This window comes from Lissotriton vulgaris, chromosome 3_1, assembly GCF_964263255.1.
Source record: "Lissotriton vulgaris chromosome 3_1, aLisVul1.2, whole genome shotgun sequence".
Taxonomy (NCBI): domain Eukaryota; kingdom Metazoa; phylum Chordata; class Amphibia; order Caudata; family Salamandridae; genus Lissotriton; species Lissotriton vulgaris.
In genome coordinates, this window is record NC_141689.1 from 1,115,269,913 (window position 1) to 1,115,281,431 (window position 11,519).

Sequence of the window (11,519 nt, forward strand, 5' to 3'; positions counted from 1 at the left end):
AAGAAGCATTCAATTCAAGGCACATTATTAAATAATGAGCTTAAGGCTTCATATATACAGAATACTTGAAAAAATGTAGTTGGTTATGTGATGTTCTGAGACAAGTATGAATAGGTGGAAGGTGAGAAAAGCATGAATAGATGGAAAGCCATAATGATGAAGTGTATATATTGGAGATACATCAACAGCAAAATCTAGTAAGCAGAGATTAAATGTTTTATAATTATCCTGATAAAGGCTTGAAAAAGCTATGTATCCTTAGTCGGTAAAGGTTGGAAGAAATAGTGGCTGGTGGAGAAGAGCTCGATAATATCTACTGCAAAATTGTAAAGGACATTTTAACAAGGAGAATGCATCACATAGGTTGGAGCTCTCCTAAATACGTATTTGGATGGATTGATGATATTTTGCTCCATGAATCTTTGACTGTTTGAAGTGATATTTGTTATATTGATTATAATAAAATGAGTTTTGACAAGATTTTGGGTATTCCGTTTTTTGTGAGTTAAGTATCATTTTAAATATTATGTGAATTGGCTAAGATACCTACAATGTCAGTTAGGCAAGCCCTATTGTTATTATAACATTATATAGAATGTGCATAATAAAGGATATGTCGTCTTTATGAGTAAATCAATGACTGAACAATGGTTTATTGGTTGTTCTTTGTTACATGTCTGTGGACTGGAGGACTAACTCCCGCCAGCTGCCCTGACTAGGTCTTGGACTCTCTGCCTCGCCATCCAGATAGAGTTAAGTGCTACAATTGGGTACATGATTCCTAGTGGATGAAAGATTGCAGGCATATTACTTGTGAAGGACACACTACCCAGCCTCTAGGGGCTTGCTAAATTTGACCCCACTATATAATCAAGCTTTTGTGATCATAAATGACAAAGCAGCAATTCCAAATTTCAAATGAAAGATTGAAACTGGGTTTGAGTTACTACAAGCTAGCAGTATTCTAAGAATCTTTCTTTCAATTAATTTCAAACATCTAGGCTGACCTCATTCTGTTCCTCAGCTCCTTAGGTCCATATATGTACTATTTTAGCAGTAAAAGCATTCAACATAGCAGCAGATATATATTTGCAAAATGGGAATCTAAGCTAAATAACGCCATGATTTAGAGTTTGGCAGACAGAATACTTTGATGCAAACACGAATGAGTACCCTGACCTCCAAAGCCTATGTCTGCCCACCTAATATAGAGATGGGCAGATCTTAAGTGTTCTGTCATCCGAGCCCCCGTTGGCTCCATCAATGGAACACTTCCTCTGACGGCCCTATCAAGTAGGGGCTATCGGAGGAAAGACATTACACCGCCACCCTTTTAGGGATGGATGGCGCAATGTCTTTTTTACCTGTGCGTCACTGCCAGGAAGTACCTGGTGGTGAAGGACAGAAAAAAACCAATAATGACCCCCACGCACTGGAAGAAAACTTGAGAGCTAATATTTTCAGAAACATACTCCCATTTTGGGAATTTGTTTCTGAAAAACAACAGCTGGTCGAAAGTTTAGTGGATGGCCATCAAAGCCGACGGTGGCCATCCGCCAACATTTAGTACATTGAAATGAGCTGCTGTGAAGTTTCCTTTCTATGTTGAGTAATGACCACCAGGACCTCTTTAAATTTGGCAGGTGAAGAACTGTCAAGATGGTGGAGGTAACGCTCTTTGCCTTCCTAACAGACACTACTCCTTTCTGCCAAACTTCAAAATTAGGACCAAAAGCTTTGTCGGTCCCAAGCGAGTAAATCATATATGTGTGCAAGAGTTTAGAACCTAAAGTAGCATTTAAACGTGCATAAGCAGGTACATAATCAAATTTAATTCAATCAGCAAAACATTCAAAACTATTTTTTGTCACACAAAAGACATCATTTTAGTTTTTTCCAGATTCAGTTTCAGCTTATTTATTTTGAAGAATCGTTTGCTAAAGTTTCAGTTTGTCTGTAAACAAAGCAAACGGTCCTGTTACAGGCAGTTCAAATAGTGCCTCTGGTATTCGGATGTACGTCACTACCACGCACACTTTTACAACGCGTACCATTACAACGCGGTTTTGTAACAACACAAGTCGTTACAACGACTTGCGTTGGGGGGGCGCAAATTTAAAAAATATAATTTACTATTCCAACACCAGTCCCCGTGGATAGTAGGGAAGGTGTTGGGATAGTAAATTAAATGATTTATTATCCTTGAGCGCCACCCAGCGCAATTCGTTGTAACAACTTTCGTTGTTATAACCGCGTGGTAATGGTACTTCGTTGTAACGCTCGCGTTGTAAACGTTGTATACCCTGGTATTCAGATAGCACGATAAAAGGGAAAATCCGAGTGCCCATTCTCATGCCGTTATGTTCTTTGACTGCATTGTCTGTCTTCTTGACTGTTTTCATGTTAAAAAATTGAATAAAAGGATTACAAATAAATAAAGTTCATAAATTCATCGGGCATGTCTGATAAATATAAATTAAACATATTAAATATAGATTAAACAAAAGTATTACATGAAAGACACTTGACCCCACATTTTTGTGTACAACAAACTGGTAATTGAAACAAAACCAAGATCAGTTCCCCAGGATGGCAGCCAAGCCCACAGAATTGTGTAATCAACTTCAAAAACAAGGGGGCATGCGCTTAACGCCGTCCTCCTATTAGGAATTTGGAAAGAGATGCATCATTGGACTGCGGCAGCAACTTTGGCTGCATAAGCATTGATCCATCACCAACCCCTGAATTCAGGTAGTAACTGATACACAAACCAGAAGATGTTCCCTGCGAGAATCATGTCAGTGGCTTGATGCCTCCCCAATGCAGAACTTAAAGAGCATGCTCTGCTGTTTAAAATAATGATTGCCCTTTGAGAAAGCAAATGCAGAAACAGAGATCTGCAGTCACATGCATTTTCAGCCGGCCACAGTGGGTCATAATTGAAGACCAGCTTAATTCATATTCAGTCAGCAGATTAGTTTCTGAATCCCCTCCAAATGGACAATTTTCGATGCAACTTGCTACTACATACATCACAAATTGAATTTCACTTCCCAAATCAGTTGGTGTTCAAATTGCACGTCAATGTAAGAATGGGAAAAGTATGTCAGGTCTTCAAATTGTTGCCTTCTCCCAGTTTTCCAAAGGAAATAGCAGTACATTGGCAAGGACATCCAAAAATGTTATCACCCTGTGAGTGGAGGACTTATCAGAACCACAATATTTAACAAGATGGCAAAGCAAACTGCCACTCGAAGAGTCAAAGAGGTAAAGTAGATGCAACAAACTAAAATATAAAAAAATCCTAATCCGTTGTTTCAGAGAGCATTAAACAAACCATCAGGGCCATCTTTTGCTCCCCTCCCCCAGAGCGAGCACCATTAGATGGGGCACCTGCTCGTTGTAACAATTTAGCAACTTTTTTATCAGAAGATTCAGACCATCCACGCATCTTTTGCCCCTGATAAAATTGAACCTGACGCTGCTACAACAGTGAGCTCCAGCACACTGGCCACCTGTATGCTGGAAAAATTTACCCTCCTAGACTCTGTCTCCTTGGATAAAATAATTCCCAATGTCACCCCAGGATCCCCCAGGGACCCAGCACCGCCACAGTTCCTTACCTCGGTCATTGATTTAATTTGTCCAGTCATTCTCAATGTTCTTAACACCTCAATCACCTCGAGCAGAGTTCCTACATCCTGGAAATGTGCAATGGTCAGGGCCCTCTTAAAAAGCCCAATTTGGACCAAAGCAATTTATCCAATTTTCACCCTATTTCCCTGTTGCCCTGGATGAGCAAACTGGCCGAGAAGCACATTAACAATATCCTAGTGGAATACTTAGAATCCAACGATCTGCTGTGTGCCTCTCAGAAAGGATTTCGTCCCCAACATGGGACCGAGACAGCCCTGCTGGCAGTGACCGAGGAAACAAGAATTGTGCTGGACCGGGGAGGGAAGGCAGCCATCATACTGTTAGATCTCAGCGCAGCGTTCAACACGGTTAACCATGCCGCTTTAATACATCAACTTAATGGCATGGGAGTGTCGGGCGTGGCTCTGACATGGCTCACCTCCTTCCTGGACGAGCGCTTCTTTCAGGTCTTTGAAGGAGAGGCTGTATCCACCAAGCAGCCACTCAGTTGTGGGGTCCCCCAGGGCTCTGTCCTGAGCCCCACACTTTTTAATGTTAACATGAGGCCCCTGGCGGAGATAGTTCATCCATTTGGCGTTCGAATTGTCACCTATGCAGACGACACCCAGCTTGTGGTTTTATTGAACCACGCTGAGGGGTCGTCTAGCACTCTGAGCCCTTGTTTAGAGACAGTAGCCAGATGGATGGAACTCTCCTGCCTCAGATTAAATGGGGAAAAAACGGAAATCATGTTATTGGGCAATCCTACACCTACCATCCTGGCCCCCATCTGGCCTATGTGCCTAGGACCCCCCCCCCCCCCCCTCCTCCCAAACCACAGATAAAAAGCTTGGGAGTTTGGCTGCATAGTTCACTTGATTTCACATTCCAGGCCACCAAAACCTCATCCACCTGCTATGGTCTGATGAGAATGCTCCGGAAGGTTCTCCCTTAGCTTCCGTTCCAGGCGAGAAGAATCATGGTTCAGGCTCTGATACTTTCCCACCTGGATTACGGTAACGCTCTTTACCTGGGAGCTCCGGTGGCTGCGATCAACAATCTCCAGGTCACCCAAAACTGTGCGGCCCGACTGCTTTTCCAACTTCCACGCTTGCAGTCGGCCAAACCTGCTTTGAGGAAGCTACACTGGCTTCCTGTGGCAGCTAGGATACAGTTTAAAGCCATGTGTCTGTTCCAGAAAGCTATACGGAGAACAGGTCCAGCCATAATCCACCCCCTAGTCACCCCTACGTCCCCCATAGAGCTCTTCGCTCCAGCTCATTACACCTGGCCACCATTACTAAGATAAACAAGGCCCGCTGGGGTGGCCGATCATTCTCACACAATGCTGCGAGAATATGGAATTCCCTTCCTCTTACCCTCAGAGAGAACAACAATCTGCTGGCATTTAGAAAGCTTTTAAAAACTCATTTGTTCAGAATAACCTGTTAACGCCCTTGTCCTGTCGCCTTTCTGATTCTAGCTAAAGCGCTGCGAGGCCTCAGGGTAGATTATGCGCTATATAAATATAATTTTCATTTCATTTAATTTCATTTCATCTTTTTTAATGATTTGGACAATAGGAATAATCTGATAAGAAACCAGAAGGGCGGAATCAAAAGGCACTAACAGTATGAACATGGCAGCTTTTGAGGTCACAATAGATCAGGAGGAGAGAGAGGACCAGGTAAGCTGGTCCTAATCCCCGGGGTTATATGTTCTATCAAGAAGGACCAGTACCATGTAAGATTTATTTAAGGTGAAGACTCAGAGTTGTACGTTTTCCGAAGAAAAGGAACCGCTTGGGTTTTTCATGAAGCCCTCACCCACCGACCTAGTCGGTGGCATGCTTCATCATCGGGCCCACCACAGTGACACCGAATGTGTCCCGGGTGTGCTGCGACGCCAGATGTTACTGCGGAGCTGGTATTCTTACTGAGTGTGCAGTGAAAAGGTGAAGGAAGTGAAAGTTAAAATGCCATACAGGAAGTCCCAGTACCCGAGGGATCAATTAAATTTAATTTCTGGGCCCCTGTTAGCGGTTAAAAGGCAAGCGGATGCGGTGGAGTTATTAGTGAACTCCTGCATCCTGTGTGGTAGACATGTTTCAGCCAGGCCTCTTTATTAAAACTGGCTTTCCTCAGGACCAAATGATATGTGAAGAAGTGCAAAGTAAACTATGAAACTAAATTATAGTGATTGTGTTAACTGATAACAATGTGTCGCACGCCCTAAAGTGCGTATATGTGTTAGAGGGGGATTCCCTCTGGTATTGCTACACAAAACATATAGGACAAGGACAAACGTACAGGGGAGAGTCATTTTTAGTATTTAAAATAATGTTACAAATCATTAAATGCAATGATGCCGACTTATTAGGTGGGTGTCCGAGATTTAAGATGGCAGCGATGTGGCAGGAAAATATGCCAGAAAGGGGCGTGATAATTCTACGCCGATATTGTTCGGAAGTGGTGGTGGGCTAAAACAGCGAAATGGTAACCAAGTGAGGCACAATTTGGTGAAACATTTCATCCTCACATAGGCTTTTTCTGTTGAAGCCTTCCTGGGTCACCTGGCAGAAATAAATCAATCGCAATCATCGCATTTATATAGCGCACTACATACCCAGAGTGTCTCAAGGCGCTGAGGGGGGGGGGATCTGCTACTGCTCGAACAACCAGGTCTTGAGTTGCTTCCTGAAGGCGAGGTGGTCCTGGGTCAGGCGGAGGTGGGTGGGGAGGGAGTTCCATGTCTTGGCGGCGAGGTAGGAGAAGGACCGTCCGCCTGTGGTGGCTCTACGGATGCGGGGGACGGCGGCGAGGGCGAGGCTGGTTGATCGAAGCTGGCGTTTGGGAGCGTAGAAGTTGAGGCGGCTGTTGAGGTATCCTGGGCCTTGGCTGTGTAGGGCTTTGTGTGCGTGGGTGAGGAGACGGAAGGTGATTCTCTTGTGCAGATCTCTCAGGTGTCCGGAGATGTGGCTGCGACGGGGGATGTCCAGGATAAGTCGTGCTGAGGCGTTCTGGATCCGCTGGAGTCTCTTCTGGAGTTTGGCGGTGGTTCCGGCGTAAAGGGTGTTGCGTAGTCCAGACGGCTGGTGACGAGGGCCTGGGTGACCGTCTTCCTGGTCTCGGTGGGGATCCACCGGAAGATCTTACGTAGCATGCGCAGGATGTTGAAGCACGACGAGGAGACGGCGTTGACTTGTCTGGTCATGGAGAGGGAGGAGTCCAGGATGAAGCCCAGGTTGCGTGCGTGGTCTGTTGGTTTGGGTGCGCTGCCTAGGACGGGGGGCCACCAGGAGTCGTCCCAAGCGGCGGGTGAGGATCCCAGGATGAGGACTTCCGGCTTATCTGAGTTCAGTTTCAGGCGGCTGTTCTTCATCCATTCGGCTACCTCTTTCATCCCTTCGTGAAGGTTGGCCCTGGCGGTGGCGGGGTCGTTGGTAAGGGAGAGGGTCAGCTGGGTGTCGTCGGCGTAGGAGATGATGTTGAGGTTGTGCTGGCGTGCGATGTCTGCGAGGGGGCTCATGTAGATGTTGAAGAGGGTTGGACTGAGCGAGGAGCCTTGAGGGACGCCGCAGATGACTTCGGTTGCTTCTGATCTGAACGGAGGGAGGCGGACTCTCTGTGTCCTTCCGGCGAGGAAGGAGATGATCCACTCCAGTGCCTTCTCCTGGACTCCGACGTTGCTGAGGTGTTGTACTAGGGTACGATGGCAGACAGCGTCGAAGGCCGCGGAGAGGTCGAGGAGGATGAGGGCCGCTGTTTCTCCGTTGTCGAGCAGCGCTCGGATGTCATCGGTGACTGTGATCAGGGCGGTCTCGGTGCTGTGGTTGGCCCGGAAGCCAGACTGCGAGGGGTCGAGGGATCCGCTCATCTCGAGAAAGGCGGCCAGCTGCTTGTTGACGGTCTTCTCGATGACTTTTGCAGGAAACGGGAGCAGCGAGATGGGGCGGTAGTTTTTGAGGTTGGTGGGGTCAGCCGATGGCTTCTTGAGTAGAGCGCTGAGTTCGGCGTGCTTCCAGCTCTCCGGGAAGGTAGCAGTGTCGAAGGAGGTGTTGATGATGTCCCGCAGGTGGGGTGCGATGATAGCGTCGGCCTTGTTGAAGACGTGGTGAGGGCAGGGGTCGGTCGGAGATCCGGAGTGGATGGAGTTCATCGTGCGGGCGGTGTCTTCGGTGCTGATCGGAGTCCAGGCGCGGAGGGTGGTGGTGGGGGGGGGGTGGTTCGGTCGTGGTGATCGTCGGTTGAGTGCTGAAGCTTTTGTGTATGTCCGCGATCTTGTTGTGGAAGTAGGAGGCGAGGGAGTTGCAGAGGTCTTGCGAAGGGGTGATGTCGTTGTTTCCGGCGTTGGGGTTGGAGAGCTCTTTGACGATGTTGAAGAGTTCCTTGCTGTTGTGGGCGTTGTTATCCAGTCTTTCCTTGAATGCAGTTTTCTTGGTGGCGCGGATGAGTTGGTGGTGTTTTCGGGTGGCGAGCTTGAGGGCAGTCATGTTGTCCGGTGTTGGGTCTCTGCGCCAGGTTCTCTCGAGGGCTCGGCAGTTCTTCTTGGAGCTCTTGAGTTCGTCGGTGAACCATGGGGCTTTCTTGCTACCGGGTCTGCTGGGCGGGGTCCTCAGGGGGGCGAGCTCGTCTGCGCAGTCGCTAATCCACTTCATGAGGTTGGTGGCCGCTTGGCTAGGGTTCGTTGTGCTGGTGGGAGGGTTCATGCTCAGGGAGGACACGAGCTGGTCGGCTGTGATCTTGTTCCAGTTCCTGCGTGCAGCCTGTCGTTGGTGGTGGTGGATCGTGGTCCTTGCGAAGCTGAAGTGGACGCAGCTGTGGTCCGTCCAGTGGAGTCCGGTGGCGTGGCTGAAGGCGATGTCCTTGCTGGATGAGAAGACGGGGTCGAGTGTGTGTCCGGCGTAGTGGGTGGGGGTGGTCACCAGTTGCTTGAGTCCCAGGTTGGCGAGGTTGTCCAGCAGGGTGGTGGTGTTGCATTGATAAAGACCCTAAGGGAAAATATATATTTTATCAAACAACCTGCAAGAGAAGAGAGTTGATGTGGCTTACCCTTGTTTTGGAGCTTGATTGGATGTGGTCTTACTCACGGTAATGCCGATCTAGATCCTCCTTGGAACCTACGTCCTTCTGCGGTGCCCGATACAAAGGTAATGGGCCTTGGACGGTGGTTATGTAGGCTGTGCTTTGACCTGATTGGTTCTACCTGTAATGTAGTAGAGATAGAAGAAGGTGCATGCTTGCGCTTTCGCTGAGTCATACGCCGCTTATCACACATAGGTGTGGGGATAGTGGGTGTTCGCAATGCGCATGTGTGCCAAAGTGGTAGTGGCCGGGCATGCGCAGTGCTTGTCCCTTTTGTCTTGTTCATGAGGAGTCCACGTTGGGGGATTACCTCACGGGATCATGGTTTGTTAAAGTTAAAGGTTGTGTGAGTTAAAGTAAATTGAAGTTCGAGCGCATAGAGTGGACTGGGAACACTAAAGTTGAGGAAAAGTCGGAGTCCATAATTAAGCATGATTTAAAGAGTTCCAAGGTATGGAATCGTTAAGGCCATGGGTATGGGTGGAGAGACGGTATATCCAGCGTTGTTCTTTGCTGAACAGGTCCCTTTCGTTTCTGTCTGTCAACTTGAACTGTTCAATCACAGTCCAGTTGAAATCGTTGGGACTGTGGTTATGTGTGAGGAAATGATCAGTGAATTTGCTCACATTTTTGCCACATCTGATGGTGCTTCTGTGTTCGGACATTCTTGTTTTCACTTTGCGGGTGGTAATGCCCACGTATTTGAGACCACACATGCAGGTGATTAGATATACGAGATTGGCAGAGTTGCAGTTTGTGAATTGGCGTTGGGTCCCGACTTTACCGGGTTCAAGTGACAGTGTTTTGGACGATGAAATTAAGTGACACACGCTGCAATCATTGCATGGTTGATGGCCAACGAGTTTAGGTAGTCCCCAAGCATTCAGGATTGTGTTGCATTTTGGGGTGTTTGGCGATCTGGGCCTAGTGGAGACCAATTGGTCCCTGAAGTTTTTGCTTCTCTTGTAGGCAAATCTTGGTTTTTTCCAGTTCCTTGTGCCCGAGTTAATAATTTTCCAGTTCTTTTGGATTATTCTCGACACCTGGGTGGACGCTGTGTTGTATGTAGTGACACAAGTGAGTACTGGGTCTTCCGGAGGTTTGACGATGTTTTCTAGGAGGGCCTCTCTGTTCTGGTTTCTGGCCCTTTTCTTTGTTTTCTGTATTATCCTGTTGGAGTATCCTCTTTCAAAAAGTTTATCAGCTAGGTCTTGGGACTGTTTTTTGAAGTCTGATAATTCACTGCAGTTACGCCGTAAACGTAAAAATTGTCCGTACGGCAGGTTTTCCCTCAGAGCTCGAGGGTGGAAACTTTCGAAGTGCAGGAGAGAGTTTCTTGCTATTGGTTTGAAGAAAGTGGTGGTTTTCAGGCCTCCTTCTTCTGCCTTGATGAGTAAATCAAGGAAGGAAAGTTCAGATTTGCTGTGGGTGCAGGTGAATTTTAGGTAAGGGTCACAATTGTTAACCTAGTTTACTTTGCACTTCTTCACATATCATTTGGTCCTGAGGAAAGCCAGTTTTAATAAAGAGGCCTGGCTGAAACATGTCGACCACACAGGATGCAGGAGTTCACTAAGAACTCCACCGCATCCGCTTGCCTTTTAACTGCTAACAGGGGCCCAGAAATTAAATTTAATTGATCCCTCGGGTACTGGGACTTCCTGTATGCATTTTAACTTTCACTTCCTTCACCTTTTCACTGCACACTCAGTAAGAATACCAGCTCCGCTGTAACATCTGGCGTCGCAGCACACCCGGGACACATTCGGTGTCACTGTGGTGGGCCCGATGATGAAGCATGCCACCGACTAGGTCGGTGGGTGAGGGCTTCATGAAAAACCCAAGCGGTTCCTTTTCTTCGGAAAACGTACAACTCTGAGTCTTCACCTTAAATAAATCTTACATGGCACTGGTCCTTCTTGATAGAACAGCTTTTGAGGTCAGTCAAAGACCAACTGCATACTCCTCCATGACTACTGGAATGAAATGACTACAAAGATCTTCAACTGATTACATGGCCAAAGGAAGCCATGAACTACAAATCAAATCTTCTGCTTTTTTGACAAAAATTCCGATAATTTGTTAGTCCTTTTTCTTCAATCTAATACAAGAAGCCTCAAAGGAAATATCCAAATATGCATATAAAAAGTGCAGTTTGCCCACATTTTTTCTAGGTTTCTGCTCATTTTCTATGATAGTGGGATTATATAAGGTCTGACACTTCCTTATCAGTTGACCAAAGTATATAGACCCTTACAATCTAAATATTACCTCCACTAATTCGTTAAAGCTCGGAGTCTCAAAGTAGAATTCACTCACTTGGTAAAATAGGTAATTATATGTAATTGGAATGCATTTCAATGACCTGAAAACTGTTTCAAGCTATATCACTTCAAGCTGTTGCTTCTGATTGACATATCCAGCAACTCTGAACAATTTTCTTGGAGCTTCTTTGGTAAAAAAAGAACTTTGAAAACGATGGTGCATTTTATGATTTTAAAGGATTAACGCTTTCCAAAATCTTGTATCTTAACTGGTACATAACTGTCAAACCCTGTACCAATGTTCTCCTGGAGCTCATAGGGAGCCAAAGGAATACTTTTTTAGAACCCATAAGGGCATATTCTCAAGGACTTATCGCAGAGTTAGCGGCACTTTATCGCAGCCAAAGTGGTGATAGATTTATCGCCCTATTCACAAGCTGGTGTTAACAGCCAACATCACCAGTGTTCCTGCGATAGCAGCCGCAAAATACATCGCCATGTATGACTCCGGCAACTTACGTTAATGAGATGCAGA